Here is a 22,022-nt window from a genome sequence, read left to right as displayed (position 1 = left end):
GAAAAAACACTTTTTGCACTTGTGATAGTGTTGAAAAACCACTTTTCGCACTTGTGTTGGTGCAGGAAACCACTTTTGCACTTGTATTAGTGTGGAAAAAGCACTTTTCGCACTTGTGTTAGTGTTGAAAAAACACTTTTTGCACTTGTGATAGTGTTGAAAAACCACTTTTCGCACTTGTGTTACTGTTGAAAAACCACTTTTCGCACTTGTGTTAGTGTTGAAAAACTACTTTTCGCACTTGTGTTGGTGCAGGAAACCACTTTTGCACTTGTATAAGTGTGGCAAAACCACTTTTCGCACTTGTGTTAGTGTTGAAAAACCACTTTTCGCACTTGTGTTAGTGTTGAAAAACCACTTTTCGCACCTGTGTTGGTGCAGGAAACCACTTTTCGCACTTGTGTTATTGTTGAAAAACCACTTTTCGCACTTGTGTTGGTGTTGAAAAACCACTTTTCGCACTTGTGTTAGTGTGGAAAAACCACTTTTCGCACTTGTGTTAGTGTGGCAAAACCTCTTTTCGCACTTGTGTTAGTGTGGAAAAACCACTTTTCGCACTTGTGTTTGTGTTGAAAAACCACTTTTCGCACTTGTGTTAGTGTTGAAAACCCACTTTTCGCACTTGTGTTGGTGTTGAAAAACCCCTTTTTGCACTTGTGTTAGTGTGGAAAAACCACTTTTCGCACTTGTGTTAGTGTTGAAAAACCACTTTTCGCACTTGTGTTAGTGTTGAAAAACCACTTTTCGCACTTGTGTTGGTGAAGCAAACCACTTTTCGAACTTGTGTTAGTGTTGAAAAACCACTTTTCGCACTTGTGTTAGTGTTGAAAAACCACTTTTTGCACTTGTGTTGGTGCAGGAAACCACTTTTGCACTTGTATTAGTGTGGGAAAAACACTTTTTGCACTTGTGATAGTGTTGAAAAACCACTTTTCGCACCTGTGTTAGTGTTGAAAAACCACTTTTCGCACTTGTGTTGGTGCAGGAAACCACTTTTGCACTTGTATTAGTGTGGAAAAACCACTTTTCGTACTTGTGTTAGTGTTGAAAAACCACTTTTCGCACTTGTGTTGGTGCAGGAAACCACTTTTGCACTTGTATTAGTGTGGAAAAAACACTTTTCGCACTTGTGTTAGTGTTGAAAAACCACTTTTTGCACTTGTGTTAGTGTTGAAAAACCACTTTTCGCACTTGTGTTGGTGCAGGAAACCACTTTTGCACTTGTATTAGTGTGGAAAAAACACGTTTGCACTTGTGTTAGTGAAGGAAACCACTTTTTGCACTTGTGTTAGTGTTGAAAACCCACTTTTCGCACTTGTGTTGGTGCAGGAAACCACTTTTCGCACTTGTGTTAGTGTTGAAAAACCACTTTTCGCACTTGTGTTGGTGTTGAAAAACCACTTTTCGCACTTGTGTTGGTGTTGAAAAACCACTTTTCGCACTTGTGTTAGTGTGGAAAAACCACTTTTCGCACTTGTGTTAGTGTTGAAAAACCACTTTTCGCACTTGTATTAGTGTTGAAAAACCACTTTTCGCACTTGTGTTGGTGTTGAAAAACCACTTTTCGCACTTGTGTTAGTGTGGAATTAACCACTTTTCGCACTTGTGTTAGTGTTGAAAAACCACTTTTTGCACTTGTGTTAGTGTTGAAAAACCACTTTTCGCACTTGTGTTGGTGCAGGAAACCACTTTTGCACTTGTATTAGTGTGGAAAAAACACTTTTTGCACTTGTGATAGTGTTGAAAAACCACTTTTCGCACTTGTGTTAGTGTTGAAAAACCACTTTTCGCACTTGTGTTGGTGCAGGAAACCACTTTTGCACTTGTATTAGTGTGGAAAAACCACTTTTCGCACTTGTGTTAGTGTTGAAAAAACACTTTTTGCACTTGTGGTAGTGTTGAAAAACCACTTTTCGCACTTGTGTTAGTGTTGAAAAACCACTTTTCGCACTTGTGTTAGTGTTGAAAAACCACTTTTCGCACTTGTGTTAGTGTTGAAAAACCACTTTTCGCACTTGTGTTGGTGCAGGAAACCACTTTTGCACTTGTATTAGTGTGGAAAAAACACTTTTTGCACTTGTGTTAGTGTTGAAAACCACTTTTTGCACTTGTGTTAGTGTTGAAAAACCACTTTTCGCACTTGTGTTGGGGCAGTAAACCACTTTTGCACTTGTATTAGTGTGGAAAAACCACTTTTCGCACTTGTGTTAGTGTTGAAAAACCACTTTTCGCACTTGTGTTAGTGTTGAAAAACCACTTTTCGCACTTGTGTTGGTGCAGGAAACCACTTTTGCACTTGTATTAGTGTGGAAAAAACACTTTATGCACTTGTGATAGTGTTGAAAAACCACTTTTCGCACTTGTGTTAGTGTTGAAAAACCACTTTTCGCACTTGTGTTGGTGCAGAAAACCACTTTTGCACTTGTATTAGTGTGGAAAAAACACTTTTTGCACTTGTGTTGGTGCAGGAAACCACTTTTGCACTTGTATTAGTGTGGAAAAACCACTTTTCGCACTTGTGTTAGTGTTGAAAAACCACTTTTCGCACTTGTGTTAGTGTTGAAAAACCACTTTTCGCACTTGTGTTGGTGCAGGAAACCACTTTTGCACTTGTATTAGTGTGGAAAAAACACTTTTTGCACTTGTGATAGTGTTGAAAAACCACTTTTCGCACTTGTGTTAGTGTTGAAAAACCACTTTTCGCACTTGTGTTGGTGCAGGAAACCACTTTTGCACTTGTATTAGTGTGGAAAAACCACTTTTCGCACTTGTGTTAGTGTTGAAAAACCACTTTTCGCCCTTGTGTTAGTGTTGAAAAACCACTTTTCGCACTTGTGTTGGTGCAGGAAACCACTTTTGCACTTGCATTAGTGTGGAAAAAACACTTTTTGCACTTGTGATAGTGTTGAAAAACCACTTTTCGCACCTGTGTTAGTGTTGAAAAACCACTTTTCGCACTTGTGTTAGTGTTGAAAAACCACTTTTCGCACTTGTGTTGGTGCAGAAAACCACTTTTGCACTTGTATTAGTGTGGAAAAAACACTTTTTGCACTTGTGATAGTGTTGAAAAACCACTTTTCCCACTTGTGTTAGTGTTGAAAAACCACTTTTCGCACTTGTGTTAGTGTTGAAAAACCACTTTTTGCACTTGTGTTGGTGCAGGAAACCACTTTTGCACTTGTATTAGTGTGGAAAAAACACTTTTTGCACTTGTGATAGTGTTGAAAAACCACTTTTCACACTTGTGTTAGTGTTGAAAAACCACTTTTCGCACTTGTGTTGGTGCAGGAAACCACTTTTGCACTTGTATTAGTGTGGAAAAAACACTTTTTGCACTTGTGATAGTGTTGAAAAACCACTTTTCACACTTGTGTTAGTGTTGAAAAACCACTTTTCGCACTTGTGTTAGTGTTGAAAAACCACTTTTCGCACTTGTGTTGGTGCAGGAAACCACTTTTGCACTTGTATTAGTGTTGAAAAACCACTTTTCGCACTTGTGTTAGTGTTGAAAAACCACTTTTCGCACTTGTGTTAGTGTTGAAAAACCACTTTTCGCACTTGTGTTGGTGCAGGAAACCACTTTTGCACTTGTATTAGTGTGGAAAAAACACTTTTTGCACTTGTGATAGTGTTGAAAAACCACTTTTCACACTTGTGTTAGTGTTGAAAAACCACTTTTCGCACTTGTGTTGGTGCAGGAAACCACTTTTGCACTTGTATTAGTGTGGAAAAACCACTTTTCGCACTTGTGTTGGTGCAGGAAACCACTTTTGCACTTGTATTAGTGTGGAAAAAACACTTTTTGCACTTGTGATAGTGTTGAAAAACCACTTTTCGCACTTGTGTTAGTGTTGAAAAACCACTTTTCGCACTTGTGTTATTGTTGAAAAACCACTTTTCGCACTTGTGTTGGTGCAAGAAACCACTTTTGCACTTGTATTAGTGTGGAAAAAACACTTTTTGCACTTGTGATAGTGTTGAAAAACCACTTTTCGCACTTGTGTTAGTGTTGAAAAACCACTTTTAGCACTTGTGTTGGTGCAGGAAACCACTTTTGCACTTGTATTAGTGTGGAAAAAACACTTTTCGCACTTGTGTTAGTGTTGAAAAACCACTTTTCGCACTTGTGTTAGTGTTGAAAAACCACTTTTCGCACTTGTGTTGGTGCAGGAAACCACTTTTGCACTTGTATTAGTGTGGAAAAACCACTATACGCACTTGTGTTAGTGTTGAAAAACCACTTTTCAAACTTGTGTTAGTGTTGAAAAACCACTTTTCGCACTTGTGTTGGTGCAGGAAATCACTCTTGCACTTGTATTAGTGTGGAAAAAACACTTTTTGCACTTGTGATAGTGTTGAAAAACCACTTTTCACACTTGTGTTAGTGTTGAAAAACCACTTTTCGCACTTGTGTTGGTGCAGGAAACCACTTTTGCACTTGTATTAGTGTGGAAAAACCACTTTTCGCACTTGGGTTAGTGTTGAAAAAACCACTTTTCGCACTTGTGTTAGTGTTGAAAAACCACTTTTTGCACTTGTGTTAGTGTTGAAAAACCACTTTTCGCACTTGTGTTGGTGCAGGAAACCACTTTTGCACTTGTATTAGTGTGGAAAAACCACTTTTCGCACTTGTGTTAGTGTTGAAAAACCACTTTTCGCACTTGTGTTAGTGTTGAAAAACCACTTTTCGCACCTGTGTTGGTGCAGGAAACCACTTTTGCACTTGTATTAGTGTGGATAAAACACTTTTTGCACTTGTGATAGTGTTGAAAAACCACTTTTCGCACTTGTGTTAGTGTTGAAAAACCACTTTTCGCACTTGTGTTAGTGTTGAAAAACCACTTTTCGCACTTGTGTTGGTGCAGGAAACCACTTTTGCACTTGTATTAGTGTGGAAAAAACACTTTTTGCACTTGTGATAGTGTTGAAAAACCACTTTTCGCACTTGTGTTGGTGCAGGAAACCACTTTTGCACTTGTGATAGTGTTGAAAAACCACTTTTCGCACTTGTGTTAGTGTTGAAAAACCACTTTTCGCAATTTTGTTGGTGCAGGAAACCACTTTTGCAGTTGTATTAGTGTGGAAAAACCACTTTTCGCACTTGTGTTAGTGTTGAAAAACCACTTTTCGCACTTGTGTTAGTGTTGAAAAACCACTTTTCGCACTTGTGTTGGTGCAGGAAACCACTTTTGCACTTGTATTAGTGTGGAAAAAACACTTTTTGCACTTGTGTTAGTGTTGAAAACCACTTTTTGCACTTGTGTTAGTGTTGAAAAACCACTTTTCGCACTTGTGTTGGGGCAGTAAACCACTTTTGCACTTGTATTAGTGTGGAAAAACCACTTTTCGCACTTGTGTTAGTGTTGAAAAACCACTTTTCGCACTTGTGTTAGTGTTGAAAAACCACTTTTCGCACTTGTGTTGGTGCAGGAAACCACTTTTGCACTTGTATTTGTGTGGAAAAAACACTTTTTGCACTTGTGATAGTGTTGAAAAACCACTTTTCGCACTTGTGTTAGTGTTGAAAAACCACTTTTCGCACTTGTGTGGTGCAGAAAACCACTTTTGCACTTGTATTAGTGTGGAAAAAACACTTTTTGCACTTGTGTTGGTGCAGGAAACCACTTTTGCACTTGTATTAGTGTGGAAAAAACCACTTTTCGCACTTGTGTTAGTGTTGAAAAACCACTTTTCGCACTTGTGTTAGTGTTGAAAACCCACTTTTCGCACTTGTGTTGGTGCAGGAAACCACTTTTGCACTTGTATTAGTGTGGAAAAAACACTTTTTGCACTTGTGATAGTGTTGAAAAACCACTTTTCGCACTTGTGTTAGTGTTGAAAAACCACTTTTCGCACTTGTGTTGGTGCAGGAAACCACTTTTGCACTTGTATTAGTGTGGAAAAACCACTTTTCGCACTTGTGTTAGTGTTGAAAAACCACTTTTTGCACTTGTGTTAGTGTTGAAAAACCACTTTTCGCACTTGTGTTGGTGCAGGAATCCACTTTTGCACTTGTATTAGTGTGGAAAAAACACTTTTTGCACTTGTGATAGTGTTGAAAAACCTCTTTTCGCACCTGTGTTAGTGTTGAAAAACCACTTTTCGCACTTGTGTTAGTGTTGAAAAACCACTTTTCGCACTTGTGTTGGTGCAGAAAACCACTTTTGCACTTGTATTAGTGTGGAAAAAAACACTTTTTGCACTTGTGATAGTGTTGAAAAACCACTTTTCGCACATGTGTTAGTGTTGAAAAACCACTTTTCGCACTTGTGTTAGTGTTGAAAAACCACTTTTCGCACTTGTGTTGGTGCAGGAAACCACTTTTGCACTTGTATTAGTGTGGAAAAAACACTTTTTGCACTTGTGATAGTGTTGAAAAACCACTTTTCGCACTTGTGTTAGTGTTGAAAAAGCACTTTTCGCACTTGTGTTGGTGCAGGAAACCACTTTTGCACTTGTATTAGTGTGGAAAAAACACTTTTCGCACTTGTGTTGGTGTTGAAAAACCACTTTTCGCACTTGTGTTAGTGTTGAAAAACCACTTTTCGCACTTGTGTTGGTGCAGGAAACCACTTTTGCACTTGTATTAGTGTGGAAAAAACACTTTTTGCACTTGTGATAGTGTTGAAAAACCACTTTTCGCACTTGTGTTGGTGCAGGAAACCACTTTTGCACTTGTATTAGTGTGGAAAAAACACTTTTTGCACTTGTGATAGTGTTGAAAAACCACTTTTCGCACTTGTGTTAGTGTTGAAAAACCACTTTTCGCACTTGTGTTGGTGCAGGAAACCACTTTTGCACTTGTATTAGTGTGGAAAAAACACTTTTTGCACTTGTGATAGTGTTGAAAAACCACTTTTTGCACTTGTGTTAATGTTGAAAAACCACTTTTCGCACTTGTGTTAGTGTTGAAAAACCACTTTTCACACTTGTGTTGGTGCAGGAAACCACTTTTGCACTTGTATTAGTGTGGAAAAAACACTTTTTGCACTTGTGATAGTGTGGAAAAACCACTTTTCGCACTTGTGTTAGTGTTGAAAAACCACTTTTCGCACTTGTGTTAGTGTTGAAAAACCACTTTTCGCACTTGTGTTGGTGCAGGAAACCACTTTTGCACTTGTATTAGTGTGGAAAAAAACACTTTTTGCACTTGTGATAGTGTTGAAAAACCACTTTTCGCACTTGTGTTAGTGTTGAAAAACCACTTTTCGCACTTGTGTTATTGTTGAAAAACCACTTTTCGCACTTGTGTTGGTGCAAGAAACCACTTTTGCACTTGTATTAGTGTGGAAAAAACACTTTTTGCACTTGTGATAGTGTTGAAAAACCACTTTTCGCACTTGTGTTAGTGTTGAAAAACCACTTTTAGCACTTGTGTTGGTGCAGGAAACCACTTTTGCACTTGTATTAGTGTGGAAAAAACACTTTTCGCACTTGTGTTAGTGTTGAAAAACCACTTTTCGCACTTGTGTTAGTGTTGAAAAACCACTTTTCGCACTTGTGTTGGTGCAGGAAACCACTTTTGCACTTGTATTAGTGTGGAAAAACCACTATTCGCACTTGTGTTAGTGTTGAAAAACCACTTTTCGCACTTGTGTTAGTGTTGAAAAACCACTTTTCGCACTTGTGTTGGTGCAGGAAACCACTTTTGCACTTGTATTAGTGTGGAAAAAACACTTTTTGCACTTGTGATAGTGTTGAAAAACCACTTTTCACACTTGTGTTAGTGTTGAAAAACCACTTTTCGCACTTGTGTTGGTGCAGGAAACCACTTTTGCACTTGTATTAGTGTGGAAAAACCACTTTTCGCACTTGGGTTAGTGTTGAAAAACCACTTTTCGCACTTGTGTTAGTGTTGAAAAACCACTTTTTGCACTTGTGTTAGTGTTGAAAAACCACTTTTCGCACTTGTGTTGGTGCAGGAAACCACTTTTGCACTTGTATTAGTGTGGAAAAACCACTTTTCGCACTTGTGTTAGTGTTGAAAAACCACTTTTCGCACTTGTGTTAGTGTTGAAAAACCACTTTTCGCACTTGTGTTGGTGCAGGAAACCACTTTTGCACTTGTATTAGTGTGGAAAAAACACTTTTTGCACTTGTGATAGTGTTGAAAACCACTTTTCGCACTTGTGTTAGTGTTGAAAAACCACTTTTCGCACTTGTGTTAGTGTTGAAAAACCACTTTTCGCACTTGTGTTGGTGCAGGAAACCACTTTTGCACTTGTATTAGTGTGGAAAAAACACTTTTTGCACTTGTGATAGTGTTGAAAAACCACTTTTCGCACTTGTGTTGGTGCAGGAAACCACTTTTGCACTTGTATTAGTGTGGAAAAAACACTTTTTGCACTTGTGATAGTGTTGAAAAACCACTTTTCGCACTTGTGTTAGTGTTGAAAAACCACTTTTCGCACTTGTGTTGGTGCAGGAAACCACTTTTGCACTTGTATTAGTGTGGAAAAAACACTTTTTGCACTTGTGATAGTGTTGAAAAACCACTTTTTGCACTTGTGTTAGTGTTGAAAAACCACTTTTCGCACTTGTGTTAGTGTTGAAAAACCACTTTTCACACTTGTGTTGGTGCAGGAAACCACTTTTGCACTTGTATTAGTGTGGAAAAAACACTTTTTGCACTTGTGATAGTGTGGAAAAAACACTTTTCGCACTTGTGTTAGTGTTGAAAAACCACTTTTCGCACTTGTGTTATTATTGAAAAACCACTTTTCGCACTTGTGTTGGTGCAAGCAAGCACTTTTGCACTTGTATTAGTGTGGAAAAAACACTTTTTGCACTTGTGATAGTGTTGAAAAACCACTTTTCGCACTTGTGTTAGTGTTGAAAAACCACTTTTCGCACTTGTGTTATTATTGAAAAACCACTTTTCGCACTTGTGTTGGTGCAAGAAAGCACTTTTGCACTTGTATTAGTGTGGAAAAAACACTTTTTGCACTTGTGATAGTGTTGAAAAACCACTTTTCGCACTTATGTTAGTGTTGAAAAACCACTTTTAGCACTTGTGTTGGTGCAGGAAACCACTTTTGCACTTGTATTAGTGTGGAAAAAACACTTTTCGCACTTGTGTTAGTGTTGAAAAACCACTTTTCGCACTTGTGTTAGTGTTGAAAAACCACTTTTCGCACTTGTGTTGGTGCAGGAAACCACTTTTGCACTTGTATTAGTGTGGAAAAACCACTATTTGCACTTGTGTTAGTGTTGAAAAACCACTTTTCGCACTTGTGTTAGTGTTGAAAAACCACTTTTCGCACTTGTGTTGGTGCAGGAAACCACTTTTGCACTTGTATTAGTGTGGAAAAAACACTTTTTGCACTTGTGATAGTGTTGAAAAACCACTTTTCACACTTGTGTTAGTGTTGAAAAACCACTTTTCGCACTTGTGTTGGTGCAGGAAACCACTTTTGCACTTGTATTAGTGTGGAAAAACCACTTTTCGCACTTGGGTTAGTGTTGAAAAACCACTTTTCGCACTTGTGTTAGTGTTGAAAAACCACTTTTTGCACTTGTGTTAGTGTTGAAAAACCACTTTTCGCACTTGTGTTGGTGCAGGAAACCACTTTTGCACTTGTATTAGTGTGGAAAAAACCACTTTTCGCACTTGTGTTAGTGTTGAAAAACCACTTTTCGCACTTGTGTTAGTGTTGAAAAACCACTTTTCGCACTTGTGTTGGTGCAGGAAACCACTTTTGCACTTGTATTAGTGTGGAAAAAACACTTTTTGCACTTGTGATAGTGTTGAAAAACCACTTTTCGCACTTGTGTTAGTGTTGAAAAACCACTTTTCGCACTTGTGTTAGTGTTGAAAAACCACTTTTCGCACTTGTGTTGGTGCAGGAAACCACTTTTGTACTTGTATTAGTGTGAAAAAAACACTTTTTGCACTTGTGATAGTGTTGAAAAACCACGTTTCGCACTTGTGTTGGTGCAGGAAACCACTTTTGCACTTGTATTAGTGTGGCAAAAACACTTTTTGCACTTGTGATAGTTTTGAAAAACCACTTTTCGCACTTGTGTTAGTGTTGAAAAACCACTTTTCGCACTTGTGTTGGTGCAGGAAACCACTTTTGCACTTGTATTAGTGTGGAAAAAACACTTTTTGCACTTGTGATAGTGTTGAAAAACCACTTTTTGCACTTGTTTTAGTGTTGAAAAACCACTTTTCGCACTTGTGTTAGTGTTGAAAAACCACTTTTCACACTTGTGTTGGTGCAGGAAACCACTTTTGCACTTGTATTAGTGTGGAAAAAACACTTTTTGCACTTGTGATAGTGTGGAAAAACCACTTTTCGCACTTGTGTTAGTGTTGAAAAACCACTTTTCGCACTTGTGTTGGTGCAGGAAACCACTTTTGCACTTGTATTAGTGTGGAAAAAACACTTTTTGCACTTGTGATAGTGTTGAAAAACCACTTTTCGCACTTGTGTTAGTGTTGAAAAACCACTTTTCGCACTTGTGTTGGTGCAGGAAACCACTTTTGCACTTGTATTAGTGTGGAAAAACCACTTTTCGCACTTGTGTTAGTGTTGAAAAAACACTTTTTGCACTTGTGATAGTGTTGAAAAACCACTTTTCGCACTTGTGTTAGTGTTGAAAAACCACTTTTCGCACTTGTGTTAGTGTTGAAAAACCACTTTTCGCACTTGTGTTGGTGCAGGAAACCACTTTTGCACTTGTATAAGTGTGGAAAAACCACTTTTCGCACTTGTGTTAGTGTTGAAAAACCACTTTTCGCACTTGTGTTAGTGTTGAAAAACCACTTTTCGCACCTGTGTTATTGTTGAAAAACCACTTTTCGCACTTGTGTTAGTGTTGAAAAACCACTTTTTGCACTTGTGTTGGTGCAGGAAACCACTTTTGCACTTGTATTAGTGTGGAAAAAACACTTTTTGCACTTGTGATAGTGTTGAAAAACCACTTTTCACACTTGTGTTAGTGTTGAAAAACCACTTTTCGCACTTGTGTTGGTGCAGGAAACCACTTTTGCACTTGTATTAGTGTGGAAAAAACACTTTTTGCACTTGTGATAGTGTTGAAAAACCACTTTTCACACTTGTGTTAGTGTTGAAAAACCACTTTTCGCACTTGTGTTAGTGTTGAAAAACCACTTTTCGCACTTGTGTTGGTGCAGGAAACCACTTTTGCACTTGTATTAGTGTTGAAAAACCACTTTTCGCACTTGTGTTAGTGTTGAAAAACCACTTTTCGCACTTGTGTTAGTGTTGAAAAACCACTTTTCGCACTTGTGTTGGTGCAGGAAACCACTTTTGCACTTGTATTAGTGTGGAAAAAACACTTTTTGCACTTGTGATAGTGTTGAAAAACCACTTTTCACACTTGTGTTAGTGTTGAAAAACAACTTTTCGCACTTGTGTTGGTGCAGGAAACCACTTTTGCACTTGTATTAGTGTGGAAAAACCACTTTTCGCACTTGTGTTGGTGCAGGAAACCACTTTTGCACTTGTATTAGTGTGGAAAAAACACTTTTTGCACTTGTGATAGTGTTGAAAAACCACTTTTCGCACTTGTGTTAGTTTTGAAAAACCACTTTTCGCACTTGTGTTATTGTTGAAAAACCACTTTTCGCACTTGTGTTGGTGCAAGAAACCACTTTTGCACTTGTATTAGTGTGGAAAAAACACTTTTTGCACTTGTGATAGTGTTGAAAAACCACTTTTCGCACTTGTGTTAGTGTTGAAAACCACTTTTAGCACTTGTGTTGGTGCAGGAAACCACTTTTGCACTTGTATTAGTGTGGAAAAAACACTTTTCGCACTTGTGTTAGTGTTGAAAAACCACTTTTCGCACTTGTGTTAGTGTTGAAAAACCACTTTTCGCACTTGTGTTGGTGCAGGAAACCACTTTTGCACTTGTATTAGTGTGGAAAAACCACTATACGCACTTGTGTTAGTGTTGAAAAACCACTTTTCAAACTTGTGTTAGTGTTGAAAAACCACTTTTCGCACTTGTGTTGGTGCAGGAAATCACTCTTGCACTTGTATTAGTGTGGAAAAACCACTTTTCGCACTTGTGTTAGTGTTGAAAAACCACTTTTCGCACTTGTGTTAGTGTTGGAAAACCACTTTTCGCACCTGTGTTGGTGCAGGAAACCACTTTTGCACTTGTATTAGTGTGGATAAAACACTTTTTGCACTTGTGATAGTGTTGAAAAACCACTTTTCACACTTGTGTTAGTGTTGAAAAACCACTTTTCGCACTTGTGTTAGTGTTGAAAAACCACTTTTCGCACTTGTGTTGGTGCAGGAAACCACTTTTGCACTTGTATTAGTGTGGAAAAAACACTTTTTGCACTTGTGATAGTGTTGAAAAACCACTTTTCGCACTTGTGTTGGTGCAGGAAACCACTTTTGCACTTGTGATAGTGTTGAAAAACCACTTTTCGCACTTGTGTTAGTGTTGAAAAACCACTTTTCGCAATTTTGTTGGTGCAGGAAACCACTTTTGCAGTTGTATTAGTGTGGAAAAACCACTTTTCGCACTTGTGTTAGTGTTGAAAAACCACTTTTCGCACTTGTGTTAGTGTTGAAAAACCACTTTTCGCACTTGTGTTGGTGCAGGAAACCACTTTTGCACTTGTATTAGTGTGGAAAAAACACTTTTTGCACTTGTGTTAGTGTTGAAAACCACTTTTTGCACTTGTGTTAGTGTTGAAAAACCACTTTTCGCACTTGTGTTGGGGCAGTAAACCACTTTTGCACTTGTATTAGTGTGGAAAAACCACTTTTCGCACTTGTGTTAGTGTTGAAAAACCATTTTCGCACTTGTGTTAGTGTTGAAAAACCACTTTTCGCACTTGTGTTGGTGCAGGAAACCACTTTTGCACTTGTATTTGTGTGGAAAAAACACTTTTTGCACTTGTGATAGTGTTGAAAAACCACTTTTTGCACTTGTGTTAGTGTTGAAAAACCACTTTTCGCACTTGTGTTGGTGCAGAAAACCACTTTTGCACTTGTATTAGTGTGGAAAAAACACTTTTTGCACTTGTGTTGGTGCAGGAAACCACTTTTGCACTTGTATTAGTGTGGAAAAACCACTTTTCGCACTTGTGTTAGTGTTGAAAAACCACTTTTCGCACTTGTGTTAGTGTTGAAAAACCACTTTTCGCACTTGTGTTGGTGCAGGAAACCACTTTTGCACTTGTATTAGTGTGGAAAAAACACTTTTTGCACTTGTGATAGTGTTGAAAAACCACTTTTCGCACTTGTGTTAGTGTTGAAAAACCACTTTTCGCACTTGTGTTGGTGCAGGAAACCACTTTTGCACTTGTATTAGTGTGGAAAAACCACTTTTCGCACTTGTGTTAGTGTTGAAAAACCACTTTTCGCACTTGTGTTAGTGTTGAAAAACCACTTTTCGCACTTGTGTTGGTGCAGGAATCCACTTTTGCACTTGTATTAGTGTGGAAAAAACACTTTTTGCACTTGTGATAGTGTTGAAAAACCTCTTTTCGCACCTGTGTTAGTGTTGAAAAACCACTTTTCGCACTTGTGTTAGTGTTGAAAAACCACTTTTCGCACTTGTGTTGTTGCAGAAAACCACTTTTGCACTTGTATTAGTGTGGAAAAAACACTTTTTGCACTTGTGATAGTGTTGAAAAACCACTTTTCGCACATGTGTTAGTGTTGAAAAACCACTTTTCGCACTTGTGTTAGTGTTGAAAAACCACTTTTCGCACTTGTGTTGGTGCAGGAAACCACTTTTGCACTTGTATTAGTGTGGAAAAAACACTTTTTGCACTTGTGATAGTGTTGAAAAACCACTTTTCGCACTTGTGTTAGTGTTGAAAAAGCACTTTTCGCACTTGTGTTGGTGCAGGAAACCACTTTTGCACTTGTATTAGTGTGGAAAAAACACTTTTCGCACTTGTGTTAGTGTTGAAAAACCACTTTTCGCACTTGTGTTAGTGTTGAAAAACCACTTTTCGCACTTGTGTTGGTGCAGGAAACCACTTTTGCACTTGTATTAGTGTGGAAAAACACTTTTTGCACTTGTGATAGTGTTGAAAAACCACTTTTCGCACTTGTGTTGGTGCAGGAAACCACTTTTGCACTTGTATTAGTGTGGAAAAAACACTTTTTGCACTTGTGATAGTGTTGAAAAACCACTTTTCGCACTTGTGTTAGTGTTGAAAAACCACTTTTCGCACTTGTGTTGGTGCAGGAAACCACTTTTGCACTTGTATTAGTGTGGAAAAAACACTTTTTGCACTTGTGATAGTGTTGAAAAACCACTTTTTGCACTTGTGTTAATGTTGAAAAACCACTTTTCGCACTTGTGTTAGTGTTGAAAAACCACTTTTCACACTTGTGTTGGTGCAGGAAACCACTTTTGCACTTGTATTAGTGTGGAAAAAACACTTTTTGCACTTGTGATAGTGTGGAAAAACCACTTTTCGCACTTGTGTTAGTGTTGAAAAACCACTTTTCGCACTTGTGTTAGTGTTGAAAAACCACTTTTCGCACTTGTGTTGGTGCAGGAAACCACTTTTGCACTTGTATTAGTGTGGAAAAAACACTTTTTGCACTTGTGATAGTGTTGAAAAACCACTTTTCGCACTTGTGTTAGTGTTGAAAAACCACTTTTCGCACTTGTGTTATTGTTGAAAAACCACTTTTCGCACTTGTGTTGGTGCAAGAAACCACTTTTGCACTTGTATTAGTGTGGAAAAAACACTTTTTGCACTTGTGATAGTGTTGAAAAACCACTTTTCGCACTTGTGTTAGTGTTGAAAAACCACTTTTAGCACTTGTGTTGGTGCAGGAAACCACTTTTGCACTTGTATTAGTGTGGAAAAAACACTTTTCGCACTTGTGTTAGTGTTGAAAAACCACTTTTCGCACTTGTGTTAGTGTTGAAAAACCACTTTTCGCACTTGTGTTGGTGCAGGAAACCACTTTTGCACTTGTATTAGTGTGGAAAAACCACTATTCGCACTTGTGTTAGTGTTGAAAAACCACTTTTCGCACTTGTGTTAGTGTTGAAAAACCACTTTTCGCACTTGGGTTGGTGCAGGAAACCACTTTTGCACTTGTATTAGTGTGGAAAAAACACTTTTTGCACTTGTGATAGTGTTGAAAAACCACTTTTCACACTTGTGTTAGTGTTGAAAAACCACTTTTCGCACTTGTGTTGGTGCAGGAAACCACTTTTGCACTTGTATTAGTGTGGAAAAACCACTTTTCGCACTTGGGTTAGTGTTGAAAAACCACTTTTCGCACTTGTGTTAGTGTTGAAAAACCACTTTTTGCACTTGTGTTAGTGTTGAAAAACCACTTTTCGCACTTGTGTTGGTGCAGGAAACCACTTTTGCACTTGTATTAGTGTGGAAAAACCACTTTTCGCACTTGTGTTAGTGTTGAAAAACCACTTTTCGCACTTGTGTTAGTGTTGAAAAACCACTTTTCGCACTTGTGTTGGTGCAGGAAACCACTTTTGCACTTGTATTAGTGTGGAAAAAACACTTTTTGCACTTGTGATAGTGTTGAAAAACCACTTTTCGCACTTGTGTTAGTGTTGAAAAACCACTTTTCGCACTTGTGTTAGTGTTGAAAAACCACTTTTCGCACTTGTGTTGGTGCAGGAAACCACTTTTGCACTTGTATTAGTGTGGAAAAAACACTTTTTGCACTTGTGATAGTGTTGAAAAACCACTTTTCGCACTTGTGTTGGTGCAGGAAACCACTTTTGCACTTGTATTAGTGTGGAGAAAACACTTTTTGCACTTGTGATAGTGTTGAAAAACCACTTTTCGCACTTGTGTTAGTGTTGAAAAACCACTTTTCGCACTTGTGTTGGTGCAGGAAACCACTTTTGCACTTGTATTAGTGTGGAAAAAACACTTTTTGCACTTGTGATAGTGTTGAAAAACCACTTTTTGCACTTGTGTTAGTGTTGAAAAACCACTTTTCGCACTTGTGTTAGTGTTGAAAAACCACTTTTCACACTTGTGTTGGTGCAGGAAACCACTTTTGCACTTGTATTAGTGTGGAAAAAACACTTTTTGCACTTGTGATAGTGTGGAAAAACCACTTTTCGCACTTGTGTTAGTGTTGAAAAACCACTTTTCGCACTTGTGTTAGTGTTGAAAAACCACTTTTCGCACTTGTGTTGGTGCAGGAAACCACTTTTGCACTTGTATTAGTGTGGAAAAAACACTTTTTGCACTTGTGATAGTGTTGAAAAACCACTTTTCGCACTTGTGTTAGTGTTGAAAAACCACTTTTCGCACTTGTGTTATTATTGAAAAACCACTTTTCGCACTTGTGTTGGTGCAAGAAAGCACTTTTGCACTTGTATTAGTGTGGAAAAAACACTTTTTGCACTTGTGATAGTGTTGAAAAACCACTTTTCGCACTTATGTTAGTGTTGAAAAACCACTTTTAGCACTTGTGTTGGTGCAGGAAACCACTTTTGCACTTGTATTAGTGTGGAAAAAACACTTTTCGCACTTGTGTTAGTGTTGAAAAACCACTTTTCGCACTTGTGTTAGTGTTGAAAAACCACTTTTCGCACTTGTGTTGGTGCAGGAAACCACTTTTGCACTTGTATTAGTGTGGAAAAACCACTATTCGCACTTGTGTTAGTGTTGAAAAACCACTTTTCGCACTTGTGTTAGTGTTGAAAAACCACTTTTCGCACTTGTGTTGGTGCAGGAAACCACTTTTGCACTTGTATTAGTGTGGAAAAAACACTTTTTGCACTTGTGATAGTGTTGAAAAACCACTTTTCACACTTGTGTTAGTGTTGAAAAACCACTTTTCGCACTTGTGTTGGTGCAGGAAACCACTTTTGCACTTGTATTAGTGTGGAAAAACCACTTTTCGCACTTGGGTTAGTGTTGAAAAACCACTTTTCGCACTTGTGTTAGTGTTGAAAAACCACTTTTTGCACTTGTGTTAGTGTTGAAAAACCACTTTTCGCACTTGTGTTGGTGCAGGAAACCACTTTTGCACTTGTATTAGTGTGGAAAAACCACTTTTCGCACTTGTGTTAGTGTTGAAAAACCACTTTTCGCACTTGTGTTAGTGTTGAAAAACCACTTTTCGCACTTGTGTTGGTGCAGGAAACCACTTTTGCACTTGTATTAGTGTGGAAAAAACACTTTTTGCACTTGTGATAGTGTTGAAAAACCACTTTTCGCACTTGTGTTAGTGTTGAAAAACCACTTTTCGCACTTGTGTTAGTGTTGAAAAACCACTTTTCGCACTTGTGTTGGTGCAGGAAACCACTTTTGTACTTGTATTAGTGTGAAAAAAACACTTTTTGCACTTGTGATAGTGTTGAAAAACCACGTTTCGCACTTGTGTTGGTGCAGGAAACCACTTTTGCACTTGTATTAGTGTGGAAAAAACACTTTTTGCACTTGTGATAGTGTTGAAAAACCACTTTTCGCACTTGTGTTAGTGTTGAAAAACCACTTTTCGCACTTGTGTTGGTGCAGGAAACCACTTTTGCACTTGTATTAGTGTGGAAAAAACACTTTTTGCACTTGTGATAGTGTTGAAAAACCACTTTTTGCACTTGTTTTAGTGTTGAAAAACCACTTTTCGCACTTGTGTTAGTGTTGAAAAACCACTTTTCACACTTGTGTTGGTGCAGGAAACCACTTTTGCACTTGTATTAGTGTGGAAAAAACACTTTTTGCACTTGTGATAGTGTTGAAAAACCACTTTTCGCACTTGTGTTAGTGTTGAAAAACCACTTTTCGCACTTGTGTTGGTGCAGGAAACCACTTTTGCACTTGTATTAGTGTGGAAAAACCACTTTTCGCACTTGTGTTAGTGTTGAAAAAACACTTTTTGCACTTGTGATAGTGTTGAAAAACCACTTTTCGCACTTGTGTTAGTGTTGAAAAACCACTTTTCGCACTTGTGTTAGTGTTGAAAAACCACTTTTCGCACTTGTGTTGGTGCAGGAAACCACTTTTGCACTTGTATAAGTGTGGAAAAACCACTTTTCGCACTTGTGTTAGTGTTGAAAAACCACTTTTCGCACCTGTGTTATTGTTGAAAAACCACTTTTCGCACTTGTGTTGGTGTTGAAAAACCACTTTTCGCACTTGTGTTAGTGTGGAAAAACCACTTTTCGCACTTGTGTTTGTGTGGAAAAACCACTTTTTGCACTTGTGTTAGTGTTGAAAAACTACTTTTCGCACTTGTGTTCGTGTTGAAAACCCACTTTTCGCACTTGTGTTGGTGTTGAAAAACCCCTTTTCGCACTTGTGTTAGTGTGGAAAAACCACTTTTCGCACTTGTGTTAGTGTTGAAAAACCACTTTTCGCACTTGTGTTAGTGTTGAAAAACCACTTTTCGCACTTGTGTTGGTGAAGGAAACCACTTTTCGCACTTGTGTTAGTGTTGAAAAACCACTTTTCGCACTTGTGTTAGTGTTGAAAAACCACTTTTTGCACGTGTTGGTGCAGGAAACCACCTTTGCACTTGTATTAGTGTGGAAAAAACACTTTTTGCACTTGTGATAGTGTTGAAAAACCACTTTTTGCACTTGTGTTAGTGTTGAAAAACCACTTTTCGCACTTGTGTTTGTTCAGGAAACCACTTTTCGCACTTGTGTTGGTGCAGGAAACCACTTTTCGCACTTGTGTTGGTGTTGAAAAACCACTTACTTTTCGCACTTGTGTTAGTGTGGAAAAACCACTTTTCGCACTTGTGTTAGTGTGGAAAAACCACTTTTCGCACTTGTGTTTGTGTTGAAAAACCACTTTTCGCACTTGTGTTAGTGTTGAAAACCCACTTTTCGCACTTGTGTTGGTGTTGAAAAACCCCTTTTCGCACTTGTGTTAGTGTGGAAAAACCACTTTTCGCACTTGTGTTAGTGTTGAAAAACCACTTTTCGCACTTGTGTTGGTGAAGGAAACCACTTTTCGCACTTGTGTTAGTGTTGAAAAACCACTTTTCGCACTTGTGTTGGTGCAGGAAACCACTTTTCGCACTTGTGTTGGTGCAGGAAACCACTTTTCGCACTTGTGTTGGTGTTGAAAAACCACTTTTCGCACTTGTGTTAGTGTGGAAAAACCACTTTTCGCACTTGTGTTAGTGTGGATAAGCCACTTTTCGCACTTGTGTTAGTGTTGAAAAACCACTTTTCGCACTTGTGTTAGTGTTGAAAAACCACTTTTCGCACTTGTGTTGGTGTTGAAAAACCACTTTTCGCACTTGTGTTAGTGTGGAAAAACCACTTTTCGCACTTGTGTTAGTGTTGAAAAACCACTTTTCGCACTTGTGTTAGTGTTGAAAAACCAATTTTCACACTTGCCTTGGTGAAGGAAACCACTTTTCGCACTTGTGTTAGTGTTGAAAAACCACTTTTCGCACTTGTGTTAGTGCTGAAAAACCACTTTTCGCACTTGTGTTGGTGCAGGAAACCACTTTTGCACTTGTATTAGTGTGGAAAAAACACTTTTTGCACTTGTGATAGTGTTGAAAAACCACTTTTTGCACTTGTGTTAGTGTTGAAAAACCACTTTTCGCACTTGTGTTGGTGCAGGAAACCACTTTTGCACTTGTATTAGTGTGGAAAAAACACTTTTTACACTTGTGATAGTGTTGAAAAACCACTTTTCGCACTTGTGTTAGGGTTGAAAAACCACTTTTCGCACTTTTGTTGGTGCAGGAAACCACTTTTGCACTTGTATTAGTGTGGAAAAACCACTTTTCGCACTTGTGTTAGTGTTGAAAAAACACTTTTTGCACTTGTGATAATGTTGAAAAACCACTTTTCGCACTTGTGTTAGTGTTGAAAAACCACTTTTTGCACTTGTGTTAGTGTTGAAAAACCACTTTTCGCACTTGTGTTAGTGTTGAAAAACCATTTTTCGCACTTGTGTTGGTGCAGGAAACCACTTTTGCACTTGTATTAGTGAAGGAAACCACTTTTGCACTTGTATTATTGTGGAAAAACCCACTTTTCGCACTTGTGTTAGTGTTGAAAACCCACTTTTCGCACTTGTGTTGGTGTTGAAAAACCCCTTTTCGCACTTGTGTTAGTGTGGAAAAACCACTTTTCGCACTTGTGTTAGTGTTGAAAAACCACTTTTCGCACTTGTGTTGGTGAAGGAAACCACTTTTCGCACTTGTGTTAGTGTTGAAAAACCACTTTTCGCACTTGTGTTGGTGCAGGAAACCACTTTTCGCACTTGTGTTGGTGCAGGAAACCACTTTTCGCACTTGTGTTGGTGTTGAAAAACCACTTTTCGCACTTGTGTTAGTGTGGAAAAACCACTTTTCGCACTTGGGTTAATGTGGATAAGCCACTTTTCGCACTTGTGTTAGTGTTGAAAAACCACTTTTCGCACTTGTGTTAGTGTTGAAAAACCACTTTTCGCACTTGTGTTGGTGTTGAAAAACCACCTTTCGCACTTGTGTTAGTGTGGAAAAACCACTTTTCGCACTTGTGTTAGTGTTGAAAAACACTTTTCGCACTTGTGTTAGTGTTGAAAAACCAATTTTCACACTTGTGTTGGTGAAGGAAACCACTTTTCGCACTTGTGTTAGTGTTGAAAAACCACTTTTCGCACTTGTGTTAGTGCTGAAAAACCACTTTTCGCACTTGTGTTGGTGCAGGAAACCACTTTTGCACTTGTATTAGTGTGGAAAAAACACTTTTTGCACTTGTGATAGTGTTGAAAAACCACTTTTTGCACTTGTGTTAGTGTTGAAAAACCACTTTTCGCACTTGTGTTGGTGCAGGAAACCACTTTTGCACTTGTATAAGTGTGGAAAAAACACTTTTTACACTTGTGATAGTGTTGAAAAACCACTTTTCGCACTTGTGTTAGGGTTGAAAAACCACTTTTCGCACTTTTGTTGGTGCAGGAAACCACTTTTGCACTTGTATTAGTGTGGAAAAACCACTTTTCGCACTTGTGATAGTGTTGAAAAAACACTTTTCGCACTTGTGTTAGTGTTGAAAAACCACTTTTCGCACTTGTGTTAGTGTTGAAAAACCATTTTTCGCACTTGTGTTGGTGCAGGAAACCACTTTTGCACTTGTATTAGTGAAGGAAACCACTTTTGCACTTGCATTAGTGTGGAAAAACACACTTTTCGCACTTGTGTTAGTGTTGAAAATCCACTTTTCGCACTTGTGTTGCAGGAAACCACTTTTGCACTTGTATTAGTGTGGAAAAACCACTTTTCGCACTTGTGTTAGTGTTGAAAAACAACTTTTCGCACTTGTGTTAGTGTTGAAAAACCACTTTTCGCACTTGTGTTAGTGTTGAAAAACCACTTTTCGCACTTGTGTTGGTGCAGGAAACCACTTTTGCACTTGTATTAGTGTGGAAAAACCACTATACGCACTTGTGTTAGTGTTGAAAAACCACTTTTCAAACTTGTGTTAGTGTTGAAAAACCACTTTTCGCACTTGTGTTGGTGCAGGAAACCACTCTTGCACTTGTATTAGTGTGGAAAAAACACTTTTTGCACTTGTGATAGTGTTGAAAAACCACTTTTCACACTTGTGTTAGTGTTGAAAAACCACTTTTCGCACTTGTGTTGGTGCAGGAAACCACTCTTACACTTGGGTTAGTGTTGAAAAACCACTTTTCGCACTTGTATTAGTGTGGAAAAACCACTTTTCGCACTTGTGTTAGTGTTGAAAAACCACTTTTCGCACTTGTGTTAGTGTTGAAAAACCACTTTTTGCACTTGTGTTAGTGTTGAAAAACCACTTTTCGCACTTGTGTTGGTGCAGGAAACCACTTTTGCACTTGTATTAGTGTGGAAAAACCACTATACGCACTTGTGTTAGTGTTGAAAAACCACTTTTCAAACTTGTGTTAGTGTTGAAAAACCACTTTTCGCACTTGTGTTGGTGCAGGAAACCACTCTTGCACTTGTATTAGTGTGGAAAAACCACTTTTTGCACTTGTGATAGTGTTGAAAAACCACTTTTCGCACTTGTGTTAGTGTAGAAAAACCACTTTTCGCACTTGTGTTAGTGTTCAAAAACCACTTTTCGCACTTGTGTTGGTG

The sequence above is a fragment of the Myxine glutinosa genome, chromosome 8, assembly GCF_964187855.1.
Source record: "Myxine glutinosa chromosome 8, kmMyxGlut1.1, whole genome shotgun sequence".
Lineage (NCBI taxonomy): Eukaryota > Metazoa > Chordata > Myxini > Myxiniformes > Myxinidae > Myxine > Myxine glutinosa.
The sequence above is the reverse complement of the archived record's forward strand: the minus strand, read 5'-3'. Positions refer to the sequence as shown.